At 34.2% G+C, this 16,200-nt stretch overlaps 2 long non-coding RNA genes across 4 annotated transcripts in view; one reads left to right on the top strand and one right to left on the bottom strand.

Moving 5' to 3' along the window:
- Positions 1-8,354, bottom strand: part of LOC138642601 (uncharacterized) — a 61,258-nt gene extending 52,904 nt beyond the window's left edge. The window contains exon 1 of the long non-coding RNA XR_011314072.1: positions 8,225-8,354. This is a non-coding gene — a long non-coding RNA (uncharacterized lncRNA). The remainder of the gene's footprint in view (positions 1-8,224) is intronic.
- LOC138642600 (uncharacterized) overlaps positions 2,611-16,200 on the top strand; it is a 482,117-nt gene continuing 468,527 nt past the window's right edge. Inside the window, exons 1-3 of one of the 3 annotated variants that reach the window (XR_011314070.1) lie at positions 2,611-2,860; positions 3,444-3,559; positions 5,394-5,630. This is a non-coding gene — a long non-coding RNA (uncharacterized lncRNA). Of the gene's footprint in view, positions 2,898-3,361; positions 3,560-5,393; positions 5,631-16,200 lie in introns of those variants that run through there. The other 2 variants (XR_011314071.1, XR_011314069.1) reach the window with 2 other exon arrangements.

The following is a 16,200-nucleotide window of genomic DNA, read 5'->3' on the forward strand; positions in this document are numbered from 1 at the left end:
ATATAAGCCAGCTCACCCGTGATGCATAATCCGAACTTCAGGAGCATGGACCCGCTGTGTCCAGGCGTATAAAGTCCAAAAAAAGAAGAGAATGTCCAGCTTCACCGAATCCGTAAAAAAGAGTTTTCTTTATTCACAAACTTTAAAGGGAACCTGTCACCTGAATTTGGCGGGACTGGTTTTGGGTCATATGGGCGGAGTTTTCGGGTGTTTGATTCACCCTTTCCTTACCCGCTGGCTGCATGCTGGCCGCAATATTGGATTGAAGTTCATTCTCTGTCCTCCATAGTACACGCCTGCGCAGGGCAAGATTGCCTTGCGCAGGCGTGTACTACGGAGGACAGAGAATGAACTTCAATCCAATATTGCAGCCAGCATGCAGCCAGCGGGTAAGGAAAGGGTGAATCAAACACCCGAAAACTCCGCCCATATGACCCAAAACCAGTCCCGCCAAATTCAGGTGACAGGTTCCCTTTAAAGTTTGTGAATAAAGAAAACTCTTTTTTATGGATTCGGTGAAGCTGGACATTCTCTTCTTTTTTTTAAAAGTGAGGCACCATGACCACCGCCGAGGTGACTGCTTACCAGCAAGAGGTTATAACCAGGTACCCCCCAACACCCATGCTGCAAGGCAAACCTAGGACTCCAGGAAGCAACACTGCACAGGAACAGTATTATAGCAGCAATGGCACCACACAGCCCCAACACCAAGTGAAAAGAGCTAAGAAATTAAATCAATGTATATTTTTTGGATATACAGTCCATGTCTTTTTCTATTTTTACCAGTTATGGCATAAAATATTATTTTGTTGGTTCCCTCCCTCGGTTATGCAATTATCACGTCCTGTTTTGTATTTATTTTCACAGTATAGTATTATTACAATAGTAACTTTAAATTGAAAACAAAAGTTACATTTTTCACTAAGAAGAAAAAAATGATAATCAAACTTAGATTTACATTACTTGACACATGTAAAATGCAGTTTTATGACAAGTGGAAATTTAGATTTGCATATATCAGTTATGTTAGTGATCTATTGTATCTATCTATCTTTCTATCTATCTATCTATCTATCTATCTATCTATCTATCTATCTATCTATCTATCTATCTATCTATCTATCCTGATAAAATGGTAAAATAAACTATGTTGAATCTTATCCCCATGCTCATGTATGACTATTCTCCTTTACACTGTGTATAAACACAAAATATTCATCTTTACAGATTTTATACACACATCCACTGAAGCTGCTGTTCCGCTCCACCTCTTCCAGAACTGACCAGGGTGCTGTTTCGAGAAGTGTGATTCTGAACAATGAAGAAGAAGTTATAAGAAAGAATGGCCTTTGTTTTAATGATCTTGAATCCTTGATGATTTTCGGCTTTGCACTCTACCCAAATGATTACATACATCAACTTTTCTGGAGGAGACGGAGTTTACAAAGTTGTGAAGTAGCTTCTACTAAGTACTTCAGCCTGTTTTAAACTTGCACACCAGGCTGGGAGCTCAGTTTCTTTGTTCTGCTGGGAAGAGCACAAGAGAAAGGGAGGGAAAGGACATCAAGTAACAATGAACTCCTTCAGAGATGGGGAGGGGGGGTTACAGTCCCATCCATTTCTCATACCTGCTGTACTTACAGTGTTAATTTTTCAGCCCGACAAGCAGGCAAAATAATTTTTGACAATATTTGTTTGGACCCAAGAATAACGTAGAGGCAGCTCCAAGTATTTTTCACAGCTTGCCAACCTGTCCCTAGGACATATGAATCACACAGAGAAGAACCGTCCAAGTCCTTTTACTTTATTCCAGGTAAGTGCCACACCTCTTCTCTCTGCACATTTCTGAATATTGAGTATACAGCACTTACATATGTTGTACATATATTGTATATACATATATACAATTGTACAGTATATATGCAGATTTAAAAGATCAGAACTTACAATTTGACTCAACTTTTGTTCAGTTTTTATGATTTATTGCTTGTGGCTTTTTTTATAAAATAAATTATCCTTACAGCCTGGTAGCAAGTTATGGGAAGGCACAATTTACATCCCCTAAAAGGCGTGCACAGCTCTCCTGCAATAACAGCGATATTCTCTATAGAAAGATGTAACATTCAGACCTTTGTATATAAGAAAACAGTTACATGCGGACAGGTATAAAATGATTGTGTTTCATTCCTTTTGTTTTATGTTTTTACTTGTAATGTTGATGATTTGTATACGTAATGTATATGTTTGCACTATCAAAACAAACATAATGATAAAACCATCCACATAAATAACCTTGACTCGAAGATGGAACTTTTAGCATTATGTATCTAGAAAAAGTTATTTCAAAGTTTTGATGCAGAAGTTTTCTCTTTGTAGTTTGACCACAAAGAGTTGTCGTAAAAGCTATATCACAGATTCGTATAAAAAACAACAACTACTACATGTTTTTTTGGAAGAAATACAACCAAACCAGGACCAGACAGCTGTAGTTTTCGGGCTGTGCCTTTAAAGGCTGTGTGTTTATTTTGAACTCCCTCCTCCTCTCTCTCTGCTGCTGGAACAGTGCAGTTAGTAAGCAGAAAAGAGATGAGGAGCTGAGTGACTACCAACTATTCCCTGGGAAAACAACTTTAGAACAAGTGCTTACACTATGGATGAAGGCTACCAAGTTGACATGATGCAGAAGAAGCAAGAACCACAAAGGAGCCCTGCAAACAAACTCCCAGTTGCTGTGGATACCCATCCTTGCCCTGCACTTTTTTTTTGGTTTAGTGGGAGGTGCCAGCAAACTCATTCTGGTCCCAAATTGTTTTGTGAAACAAGTGAAACTTCTGGAGGATCGCAGGAGACCTGGTTTGTAGTAAGTGTTCTCCATGCTGCCGCAGGCTATGCAACAGGTAGGTTGGTGAGACGCCTAGCTCATCTCTTTGTTGTTGAACCTAAGTCCAAGGACAATGAGATGTGGGAGGGGAGTGTCCTGGATGGGACAGGACAGAGAAGACACACTGCAGGGTTCACACCTAATATCTTCATCAGCATCATCAGCTTCTCCATTCACCCTTTCCCTTCCAACCTTGGGTTTTGGAGGATCAATTTGAATTTGAGGACTTTACCTCATCAGGAGAACAGCCCAAACAAAGAGGAACATCCTTGGACACTGAACAGTAAGACTTCTGCTCACCCACTTGCTAGTCTTAATGAATCTACTATAAAGTTTACCTAAGTCATTGTGGATGGGGGGTGAAGCTAATTCAGGACAAAAGTTTCCTGACAAAGTAAGAGAAATTGCAGTAGATCTGGTAGTATGCTCCTGACTAGACAAGGGAGGAGGGTGAGGGTGGGAGCTACAAACCTGCTGCAGAGCTCCAGCTCTTTGTTTGCTCCGAGAACTTGAACAAAAGGAAAAGTCTGAAGAACTCTTTATCTGCATCTCTATCTCACAGCAGTCCTTCTTAAGCCTTGCAGTGGTCGTCTTCTTCCCAAACTCCTGCATGAGGGACTTCAAGGTCATTGTTACCTGCAAGTCACAAAGGGGCTGTAGAAGTTTCTTGTTTTAGAGGTGAGTGGGATGTGGGTGGGCAGAGATCAGGTGTAGTGTAAGTTTTCTCACTCCCCAGCAGCTTAGGTTTCAATACCTGAGCACATTGTACATATTTACATCAAATTTAACTTCTACTTTATTATGTCTTGACTCTTGAGCTGTTTTTTTTTTGTATTTTTAATTATTGTTGGAAAAACTTTGCTAGTAGAATATAACTTCTTGCACTTCGTTAATTTGGATAATGAAAGCGTTCTAATTAATGGGATCTGGGGTGCAATTTTTTTTTTTAAAAATCCACACTCATTTTATTTTTCCTTCTTTATTGTTTAAAATTTTATATCAGCTAATATGTTGATTTAATCGTCTTATTATCTATATGGAATACAGAGCATTATCATACTTATTAGGTTTAAATGTTTTTAAAATGACGCCTAACACAATATTTTTAACCACAGCTGAAAAATTAGACAGCGGCAAAAAGTTTCCAAACTTTGACTAAAGTTTTCTCAGCGTGAGAAGTTTCACGTAGCGCTGAGAAATCTCAAAGGCTTTTTGTGATTTTCTTGTTACCTTTTAGTTATCGTTTAGCTAAGTTGTTTATTTTTTGTCATTTGACTTTTTAGGAATTATTAATATTTTTTCACATTCAGGCCTTTGTGATACGGTGAAAGATCTGTTTCTTGGAATTAGTGAGACATCGTATAACCAATGTGTTGTACCAGTATAAATTTTCCTTTTCATCTCAATGACAAGATATATTACTCCATAAATCCAATATTTCAAGCATTTTTCTGTTTAACAGATGAGTTACTTACTAACTATGTTACTATGTTACTATGTTAGTTGCTGATCATGTCTGTTATTAGTAACTGTGGAAAAGTCATAAAGTTTGGACAGACCATTTAATATATAGCAATATTCCTACTGTTCAAAAATAAGTACAGGAAATGGTTAAATTGTGATAATAGGTTGTATATACTGCTCCAGTGTCCCGAAATATTCTTGTGACCACATAAAAGTAATTCTTGCAGATGCTAGACTAGAGAATTGTTTGCATTCAGAAAGCCATATGTACCGAGAAGGGCATATTTGCCCAATATGGTGGACTTTTATAAAAATTCATATCACGCATATTACATAGATGATACCAGTTACCAGTGAGGGTTTTGTACATTTGGATTTTTACCTTATACATTTTTAGCTATTACCTCATGCATGTGCTTTATCTTTAGATGCCAATTTGAATGAAAAAAATAAAAATTGAATATATCTAGTATCTTTTTGTAATATAAAAGAGTACTATTGGGGTACACAAAAAGTATCAGAATGTGAATTTTTATTCTCTCAATTAGTTATTCTGCCCATACATTGGCATAGTAATAGTCATACTGGTGGAAACCCTTGCTCGCTCTTTCATATCAATGAGCCATTGTTTTATTCCAACAGCGCTCTCTACAGCTACACTGCCATGTCATATTGCATTGTACCACTTTCCATCACAAACTTATTCATATTTGCTCGCATAAAGTAATAACAAAGTTCTCAATTTTATAGTTATTTTCTTTTGCGCTTTATTCCAATCTTTATTTGAAATATAATAAATTAAATCTTATTGTTATTATTTGATATCATCAATAATTAATGAATGAAATTATTAATGAATTTAGAACCATTGCTGAATATAGACATGTGCTTTGTGTATGTAATGGGCATAGATTTAGTTACGCAAAACTGAACGTCACGTAACAATTAGTCTCAATATTTGAGCAATATTCTATTGTACCTTTATTTTTATTTTTTTTAAACGCGCTGCGCAAAAAATATTTAACTTTTTCTATTTTTCATCATGCAGATCATTCATACGGATTTATTAAATGCGGGAGACAATTGGTGAATTTGGTTTCCAGACGTGTTACCTTTGAGCACTAAGTGTAAAAAGGTGAAGATACGATGGGGTTTGAGCCTAGGATTATTGACATCAAGTATGGATTAAATTGGTTTTACGCAATTGGATTATATAACTTTTTGGGATCCGAAGAACATTTTTACTTGGAAAAAGAATAAGCTTCATCATTGTGACATACACAAGGTACATATTACGTTTTCGTTTTGTTATTATGAAGCATTTTATTGTGGTTATAAGATTATTTTGTACATAACCCTTGATGTCTACGAGCTGCAAAATTAAGTTGATCGTATTATGTTTTTGAAATATTTTTTGTTGGACATAGGATTGAAGGGTGAATGAATTCTGATTTATAGGAGAAATACATTATTTTCGGCAAACCATGGAGTTTTGTTAAGATTAGTCTTTGCGGTCCATGCTTACCAGACACGTGATCTTTTCATGATTTAGGCAATAAGCAATTAAAGAAATATCCCCAGACTAACATATCCCTTTCATGGCTCCCTAGAATATTGTACGTTTGCTTGGAAGAAAAAGGATGGAGAGGTAGTTGCCACTGGTTACACAGTTAGGCATGACTTAGCCAAAATGATTGCATAGGAAGGCATTGTAGTAAATTATGCCTCTACGTATCGTTCAGATGAGAACTACAACCACTGTAAGGTGGCTATTGTAATATACTGTGGATATTCGATTGTTATGTTTTTGGTCGATATTATTGGGTTTTTGTGGCATTCTACCCTAATTCTAAGATGGCTTCCTACAGGGCTATATGCTTACTCATCCAGAGTTGACAGGGCTTTGTTTTCTGGCTCTGAGCGTGATGTTCTAATGAATTTTGCATGAGTGAAAAATGTCCAAATGGGTTTTGGCTACAACCTTTTTTTAAAAAAAATCAAATGCCTATCCTTGCCTATCTCTGTGCTTTCTTCGAATATACAGTATATCCAGATTTAAGCTCATAGTATATACAGTTTGTTAAAGAATTGATGTATATGTGTTTTCTATTGTCTACACTGAACATGTATGATATTGGAAGTGTACTATGGCTCCTATACCGAAGTATCGTTAGGCAATATAGAAGGAAGTATTTCATCTTTTGCCTGTACTTTACCCATATATTGTAACAATAAATATATATACATACACAATAGTAAAAGAAAAATTACTACACGGGGCTAACGTCCCTACTCAATATTTGTGTATATTACTTGTAAGTGATAATTTAATTGACTTTTTTATATGTATTGGTTGACAATATTGGAACACACAGACCTAAACAACACCACGTACACCACATCCATATCTATACTTTTTCCATATTAGGTCTTTTTTAGTTTTTGGTATCATAATTTTATTGTGGAATGGATGTATTGTTTGGGTGTGGTTTTCCAGTGTTTGTTGGCATCTGGTTTGGTACACACCATTCATTGCCTTTTAATTATTTTATATTGTACAGAAGATCATAGATCGGAATAAAACTGTGACATCAAAAGCTTAGATCACCCATGGTAAACTGTGGTTTAAAAAAAATATAAGAGAGTTATGTTTGTTGTTGTAGATTGAATAAATACATATCTATGTATGACTCTATCTGTCCAATATCTATTGATACGTAGCTATATATACATGTTGCTTTACTGACGCTGTATTATTAAAGTACATACAGTAAGTAAACAAGATGAGTATAGAAATGCCAAAAGTTACAGTTTTAAAGGAAAAATGCCAAAATGTGCAATACTGAATGAGAAACGCCAAAAGGCACAAAATATTGAAGCAAAATACCAAAAGGTACAATATTGCAGGAGAAATGCCAAAAGGTACAATATTTAAGGAGAAATGCCCAAAAAACACAAAATGTTGACTTCGAAATACCTTGACAATCACAATTATTTCAGAGTAGTTGTGTGCTATGTGTATGGTGAGAAAACAAATGTATCTTTGAAGTTATGGTAGTGAAGAAGTCACCATGAAAAATTCAATCTGGACATGTATAAAGTATAGATATAGCCATTCTATTAGATATAGCTGTTCCATTAGTCTTAGCTATATTATAAAAGTATAAAACATACACTATTCAACAGAAAGTACAACAACGAAACATAACGTTATATAATGTCATTACTAGGACGGAACTAGATGCAGATACAACCAAGTCATAGAATTAGCATTTGGTAGAAAAAGAGCCATATGAATAGCCAAAATGACTCTGTGTTTGCCTATTCAGGAGCGGCCATGTTAGATTCAGAAAGAACTGACTCAGTGAAGCTTTATAACGCTGAGTAACTGGAAAACCTCATGACCACATAATAGCTGGCAGACTTCACAATGCCGATTATGTAATGTTGCTTAACTACGCATATTTTATACCAAAAGACCTGAACAGAGCTGAAAATGAGTAGACGCTCACCAAACATTCTAGCTGAGCAATGCATATTTCCCCTGATGGCTCAATATCTCAGTTTCTACAGAGGATCTAGATCTAAATATAATCACTACACAACATGGGGAGAAAGAAAAGGAGTTTTACAGACTTTGAAGGACATTAAATAATATGTAAAGTGTTTTTCGCTGTCCTAATGCTCCTATCTAGAGCAGCCAATGCAACTCATTACAGAAATAACCATAACGCCGAGCTCTATAAAGATCTTGTTGGCTGTGACAAAAGTACTTTGCTGGAAAGTGCCGATAGACACACCCAGAACGTTTCTACTTAGCTGCAGATTTCTCGACTTCTTACATTATGTTGGTTACTTGGAGCATGATATATTCCGCACCTTCCGCCTAAATTCCTTCCAGGAATTCTCTGAAATAAATGTCATTCAGAGGGATCTCGCCTTGAAGAACGCAACATGCAGATTGGGCAGCAGTTTTCAAACTCTGAATGCTTCATAGCTTTTGTGCTTCTACCGTTATGTAAAATGCAACCCGCTTTTGTACTGTATCTGAATAGCTGGCACAGTATTTTCCATTCAGCCTCGCCGCTTCCAACTCACTCACACTAATGAAAGGAGTATCCCAGAATTCTATCCAAGTTCTTAAGAAACAAGTTGAAGTGATAAGAAAATAGGGCTTCGGTAAGGCCTGCTTAGCTAAAGTTTGCCATTTAGAGTGTAAGGTCCCACAAGGAGGAATGAGAAGTTCTTTTGTGGCAATGTGTACATATTTATGCTGTGTCACGTCTCATGGGCTCTTTGTTGCCCACTGTACAATGCTGTAGAGAGCACTGGAGCCTTAGAAATGCTTTGGCTTTTCTTCTAGCTGGGCTTTCTTGCCGGACAGTTATGTAACCCAAGACAACAATTTATAAATTCTACATTTTGGTTTTGTGTCTTTTACGCACAGTGGGAATCGTTTTTTAGAATCTTTAAAAAAAAAAAGTCTTTAGAAAGCCCAAGACGTGGTAAATCAAGGCATACTAGGAGGTTCCAGCGCAATTTCTTTGTTGCATCATCGACGCTGGAAGCTATAAAATAATAAGAAAAGCTACATTATGTCTTAATGATTACATAAAACAGTACTTCATGCCTCGGTAATTGGAGCTCATAATAGTGATTTGTTTTATGGCAATTTTATAATGATCAAAATATTCACAGGTACAAAATTGTGAGAGTCTATGTTGCTCTAAGATCAGTAGGGCAGTTGTGAATGCAGAACACAATTATTCCAGGGTGAAGGTGTATTCCAGTCATGATCAAGTCAATGCAAAGCAGCTTAGGTACATTTACATATACCACTTACATAAGAGTAATAATCAAAGCGAAGGGCCTATATATCTGTAATTTGGAGTGCCTTTTTTGTTCATGTGTATATATACATACATATATACATATATACATACAGGTATCGTGTGCAGTATGTATAAATGTGCAGTATGTATCTACCGTATATATCTACATCTCTCTCTCTCTGCAATGCAAGTGTTATATATACATAAACATATACACATATATGCATAGATCTACCTATCTCTATATACATGCATATAGACACATACATATATACATACATAGCTATATATCTATATACATGCATATAGACACATACATATATACATACATAGCTATATATCTACATATCTCTATATACATGCATATAGACACATACATATATACATGCATAGCTATATATCTACATACCTGTATATGCATGTATATAGACACATACATATATACATACAGAGCTATATATCTATATACCTCTATATACATGCATATAGACACATACATATATACATACATAGCTATATATCTATATACATGCATATAGACACATACATATATACATACATAGCTATATATCTACATATCTCTATATACATGCATATAGACACATACATATATACATGCATAGCTATATATCTACATACCTGTATATGCATGTATATAGACACATACATATATACATACAGAGCTATATATCTACATACCTCTATATACATGCATATAGACACATACATATATACATACAGAGCTATATATCTATATACCTCTATATACATGCATATAGACACATACATATATACATACAGAGCTATATATCTATATACCTCTATATACATGTATATAGACACATACATATATACATACATAGCTATATATCTACATACCTCTATATACATGCATATAGACACATACATACTGTATATACATACATAGCTATATATCTATATACCTCTATATACATGCATGTAGACACATACATATATACATACATAGCTATATATCTACCTCTCTCTCTCTTTCTCTCTCTATATATATTTGTATGTGTGCAAATACACCCATGTCTATATATCTATATGTCTCTTTATATGCATATACACACATAAACATATGCACACATATATCTACACATATAGACACATACACATATACACACACACTCATATCTATATTTGTACATCTCTTTCACTCTCTCTCTCTACATCTACATCAATGTCTTTCTCTCTCTCTATATACATATATATGCAAGTACGCACATAAACATTACACACACACACATATCTATATATCTACATCACTCTCTCTATATATGCATATAGACATACAAACATATACACACATATCTATATATGTACATCTCTCTCTTTATATATATATATATATGCATATACTGTATATACATATATGTACACATAAACATATACACACACCTATCTATATATCTACATCAATGTCTTTCTCTCTCTCTATATACATATATATGCAAGTACGCACATAAACATTACACACACACATATCTATATATCTACATCACTCTCTCTATATATGCATATAGACATACAAACATATACACACATATCTATATATGTACATCTCTCTCTTTATATATATATATATATATATATGCATATACTGTATATACATATATGTACACATAAACATGTACACACACCTATCTATATATCTACATCAATGTATCTCTCTCTCTCTGTATATATACATATATATGCATATACACACATAAACATATGCACACATATCTATATATCTACATCTCCCTGTCTCTCTCTCTCTATATATATATACATATATATGCATATACGCACATAATAAACATATACACAGACATATCTATATATCTACATCAATGTCTCTCTCTCTCTATATATATATACATATATATGCATATACGCACATAATAAACATATACAAACACACATATCTATATATCTACATCAATCTCTCTCTCTATATATACATATATATGCATATACGCACATAATAAACATATACACACATATCTATATATCTACATCTCCCTTTCTCTCTCTCTATATATATATACATATATATGCATATAGGCACATAAACATATACACACACATATCTATATATCTACATCAATGTCTCTCTTTCTATATATATATATATATATATATATACATATATGTGCATATACGCACATAAACATATATACACACATATCTATATATCTACATCAATGTCTCTCTCTCTATATATATATATATACATATATATGCATATACGCACATAATAAACATATACACACACATATCTATATATCTACATCAATGTCTCTCTCTCTCTCTCTCTATATATATATATATATACATATATATGCATATACGCACATAATAAACATATACAAACACACATATCTATATATCTACATCAATCTCTCTCTATATATATATACATATATATGCATATACGCACATAATAAACATATACAAACACACATATCTATATATCTACATCAATCTCTCTCTCTATATATATACATATATATGCATATACGCACATAATAAACATATACACACATATCTATATATCTACATTTCCCTTTCTCTCTCTATATATATATATATATACATATATATGCATATAGGCACATAAACATATACACACACATATCTATATATCTACATCAATGTCTCTCTTTCTATATATATATATATATATATATACATATATGTGCATATACGCACATAAACATATATACACACATATCTATATATCTACATCAATGTCTCTCTCTCTCTCTATATATATATATACATATATATGCATATACACACATAAACATATACACACATATATATATATATCTACATCAATGTCTCTTTCTCTCTCTCTATATATATACATATATGTGCATATACTCACATAAACTTATACACACATATCTATATATCTACATCTCCCTGTCTCTCTCTCTCTCTGTATATATACATATATATGCATATACGCACATAAACTTATACACACATATCAAGATTCAAGATTGAAGATTCAAAGAAGCTTTATTGCCAGGACCAAATACACATCAGTTTTGCCAAAGCACGTGTATAAAGGCATAAACATATACACACACATATCTATATATCTACATCAATGTCTCTCTATATATATACATATATATGCATATACGCACATAAACATACACACACATATCTATATATCTACATCAATGTCTCTCTCTCTCTCTTTATATACATATATATGCATGTACGCACATAAACATATACACACATATCTATATATCTACATCTCCCTTTCTCTCTCTCTCTCTCTATATATATATATGCATATACGCACATAAACATATACACACATATCTATATATCTACATCAATGTCTCTCTCTCTCTCTTTATATACATATATATGCATATACACACATAAACATATACACACATATCTATATATCTACATCAATGTCTCTCTCTCTCTCTTTATATACATATATATGCATATACGCACATAAACATACACACACATATCTATATATCTACATCAATGTCTCTCTCTCTCTCTTTATATACATATATATGCATGTACGCACATAAACATATACACACATATCTATATATCTACATCTCCCTTTCTCTCTCTCTCTCTCTATATATATATATGCATATACGCACATAAACATATACACACATATCTATATATCTACATCAATGTCTCTCTCTCTCTCTTTATATACATATATATGCATGTACGCACATAAACATATACACACATATCTATATATCTACATCTCCCTTTCTCTCTCTCTCTCTCTATATATATATATGCATATACGCACATAAACATATACACACATATCTATATATCTACATCAATGTCTCTCTCTCTCTCTTTATATACATATATATGCATATACACACATAAACATACACACACATATCTATATATCTACATCAATGTCTCTCTCTCTCTCTTTATATACATATATATGCATATACACACATAAACATATACACACATATCTATATATCTACATCAATGTCTCTCTCTCTCTCTTTATATACATATATATGCATATACGCACATAAACATACACACACATATCTATATATCTACATCAATGTCTCTCTCTCTCTCTTTATATACATATATATGCATATACACACATAAACATATACACACATATCTATATATCTACATCAATGTCTCTCTCTCTCTCTTTATATACATATATATGCATATACGCACATAAACATATACACACATATCTATATATCTACATCTCCCTTTCTCTCTCTCTCTCTCTATATATATATATGCATATACGCACATAAACATATACACACATATCTATATATCTACATCTCTCTCTCTATATATATATGCATATAGACACACAAACATATACACACATATCTTTATTTGTATATCTCTCTCTATATATATGCATATATACACACATAAATATATACACTCATATGTAGACACACAAACATATACACACACATATCTATATATATACACACATCTCTCTTCTCTCTCTCTCTCTCTCTCTATATATATGCATATATTCACGTAAACATATACACTTACATATCTATGTATTTACATCACTCTCTCTATATATATATGCATATATGCACATATAAACACATACAAACACATATCTGATGTGTATTAAACATATACACACATATCTATATATCTACATCTCCCTCTCTCTATTTCTATATATATGCATATACGCACATAAACATATATACACATCTATATATGTACATCTCTCTATATAAATATATACTGTGTGTATTTATATATGCATATACGCACATATCTATATATCTACACATCTTTTGGGCGCTCTCTCTATATGCATATACACACATACAGTGGGGCAAAAAAGTATTTAGTCAGTCAGCAATAGTGCAAGTTCCACCACTTAAAAAGATGAGAGGCATCTGTAATTTACATCATAGGTAGACCTCAACTATGGGAGCCAAACTGAGAAAAAAAAATCCAGAAAATCACATTGTCTGTTTTTTTAACATTTTATTTGCATATTATGGTGGAAAATAAGTATTTGGTCAGAAACAAAATTTCATCTCAATACTTTGTAATATATCCTTTGTTGGCAATGACAGAGGTCAAACGTTTTCTGTAAGTCTTCACAAGGTTGCCACACACTGTTGTTGGTATGTTGGCCCATTCCTCCATGCAGATCTCCTCTAGAGCAGTGATGTTTTTGGCTTTTCGCTTGGCAACACGGACTTTCAACTCCCTCCAAAGGTTTTCTATAGGGTTAAGATCTGGAGACTGGCTAGGCCACTCCAGGACCTTGAAATGCTTCTTACGAAGCCACTCCTTCGTTGCCCTGGCGGTGTGCTTTGGATCATTGTCATGTTGAAAGACCCAGCCACGTTTCATCTGCAATGCCCTTGCTGATGGAAGGAGGTTTGCACTCAAAATCTCGCGATACATGGCCCCATTCATTCTTTCATGTACCCAGATCAGTCGTCCTGGCCCCTTTGCAGAGAAACAGCCCCAAAGCATGATGTTTCCACCACCATGCTTTACAGTAGGTATGGTGTTTGATGGATGCAACTCAGTATTCTTTTTCCTCCAAACACGACAAGTTGTGTTTCTACCAAACAGTTCCAGTTTGGTTTCATCAGACCATAGGACATTCTCCCAAAACTCCTCTGGATCATCCAAATGCTCTCTAGCAAACTTCAGACGGGCCCGGACATGTACTGGCTTAAGCAGTGGGACACGTCTGGCACTGCAGGATCTGAGTCCATGGTGGCGTAGTGTGTTACTTATGGTAGGCCTTGTTACATTGGTCCCAGCTCTCTGCAGTTCATTCACTAGGTCCCCCCGCGTGGTTCTGGGATTTTTGCTCACCGTTCTTGTGATCATTCTGACCCCACGGGGTGGGATTTTGCATGGAACCCCAGATCGAGGGAGATTATCAGTGGTCTTGTATGTCTTCCATTTTCTAATTATTGCTCCCACTGTTGATTTCTTCACTCCAAGCTGGTTGGCTATTGCAGATTCAGTCTTCCCAGCCTGGTGCAGGGCTACAATTTTGTTTCTGGTGTCCTTTGACAGCTGTTTGGTCTTCACCATAGTGGAGTTTGGAGTCAGACTGTTTGAGGGTGTGCACAGGTGTCTTTTTATACTGATAACAAGTTTAAACAGGTGCCATTACTACAGGTAATGAGTGGAGGAAAGAGGAGACTCTTAAAGAAGAAGTTACAGGTCTGTGAGAGCCAGAAATCTTGATTGTTTGTTTCTGACCAAATACTTATTTTCCACCATAATATGCAAAAAAAATGATAAAAAAACAGACAATGTGATTTTCTGGATTTTTTTTTCTCAGTTTGTCTCCCATAGTTGAGGTCTACCTATGATGTAAATTACAGATGCCTCTCATCTTTTTAAGTGGTGGAACTTGCACTATTGCTGACTGACTAAATACTTTTTTGCCCCACTGTATCTATATCTATATACTGTATCTACATCTCTCTATCTATATATATATGTGTATACACTCATATACATATTCATACACATATCTATATATTTACATCCCTCTCTATATGTATATATGGGTGTATACACACGAAAACACAACACATAAACATGCACACATATCTATATATCTAGCTCCCTCTCTACATACTCTATGTATGTATATATATATATAGGCTAATGCACACACATAAACCTATACACACACATATAAACTGTGTGCATTCCAAATATCAAACCAGCATTTTTTGTATTCCTCCATTATTAACCTTAATAATGATAATAAACCTTTGATACATTTTCTTTACAAGACCAGAATGCCCCATTGCATGGCACTATATTAGGGCAAACATTGCAGTTTAGCATAATTTAGAGTTTTTTGCACCCCTTAGAAATACATGCAATCCTTTAGAATATTTTTTGCTTTGTATACTTTTATTCTTATGACTTAAATGCATGCCTTCAGTGTGACACACATGCACACACATTCATACCTACATAGAAACA

Source organism: Ranitomeya imitator, chromosome 6, assembly GCF_032444005.1.
Source record: "Ranitomeya imitator isolate aRanImi1 chromosome 6, aRanImi1.pri, whole genome shotgun sequence".
Lineage (NCBI taxonomy): Eukaryota > Metazoa > Chordata > Amphibia > Anura > Dendrobatidae > Ranitomeya > Ranitomeya imitator.